Source organism: Didymella exigua (genome assembly GCF_010094145.1).
Source record: "Didymella exigua CBS 183.55 unplaced genomic scaffold M421scaffold_55, whole genome shotgun sequence".
NCBI classification, from domain to species: Eukaryota; Fungi; Ascomycota; class Dothideomycetes; order Pleosporales; family Didymellaceae; genus Didymella; species Didymella exigua.
Window position 1 is genome coordinate 189,832 of NW_022984829.1, and position 1,279 is coordinate 191,110.

The window sequence follows — 1,279 nt, forward strand, 5'->3', positions numbered from 1 at the left end:
ACCAGCCAGCAGCGCTGATAGCAGCGATCAGCGTTACCCACTCGCGATTGCCTGGCTGAAGAGTCTTTGGCCTGCCTCTCCTCTCTGCTCCTGTTATAACCAGCTGCGTTGTAATCTTGCCCATCATAAAGCCAGCTTCATTAAAGTTATAGACGTCCTCATTGCAGATACCCTGCTTAGCCTTTGTCTCTTCTACAAGCTTAAACCACCTCTTTATTGATGTCGCATCCTCACACAGAGCTCGCTGCCTATCGTACGCTCGGTTAAAACACGTCCAAAGACTGTCTGTACGCTTGACAAAGTTAGCTGGCCACTTCTGCCCAACCTGGCCAGCGCCGCGTGCAGCCAGCAGCTTATCAGCCATATCACGTGCAGCTGCGTAGGTAGGCGCAAATCCACGCTGATCTAGGTGAAGTATATAGCTGACAATAACCTCCTCTTCTCTCTGGGTAAGCTTCCTTGAGTTAGGCTGGCAATCGCGTCGCGCGCGCTTTCCAGCGCGCCGGTCAATTAGGGTTGATTTTGGGATATTAAAGACTGTAGCAGCGCGTCGTGTACTCTGAATTTGGGCAGAATCTATAGATAAGAGAGCAAGCTGAATATCTGCTTCATTTGACTGCATGAGCAGAGCGCGGCGTGGAGGCATTGTGTGTTAAGATAGAGTAGGTGATCAAAGTTGGTGGGGTGACCAACTCGCTTGTCTGACCGACTCGCTTGCCAACCATGTTATCCTATTAAGCTTTAGAGCAACTAGCTTAGTTCTAGATAACCTAGAGGTGGTGCTATCAAGGCTTGAAGTGAAGCCTCATACACTAACACTACCTTTACCTAGGAGTACCCCTTAGCAGCCTAAAACACTAAGCAATGCCTAGGAAATAGAGGCTTAAACAACGCTAATTCTTAAGAGGATAAGGGACTATAGGAGTTCCTTACCTAAGTCTATTCTTAAGATAGTGCTGCAGGTTAAAAAGGGGTTAACTTTAAAGGTACACTCACACACGTTGCTTGAAGCTTAGATAGATAGTCTTAAGTAGGCTGGCGGAATGGGTATACTCCAACGTCCTTCGTGGGTACCCCCCAAAACCTTATCAATAATACATGGATTCTAGCAAACTAGGGCTGAAAAGAAAGAGAAAAACCACCTCTACATTTTTATAATAGAAGGTTTTATTATAACTATTAAACTGCACAAGCTAGAGGCTAGAAAAGGTTAAAAAAGGGGGGGTACCTAGTAAGCATACCTATTAATAGGTATACTTTGCTAGGTAGTGTTAATAAC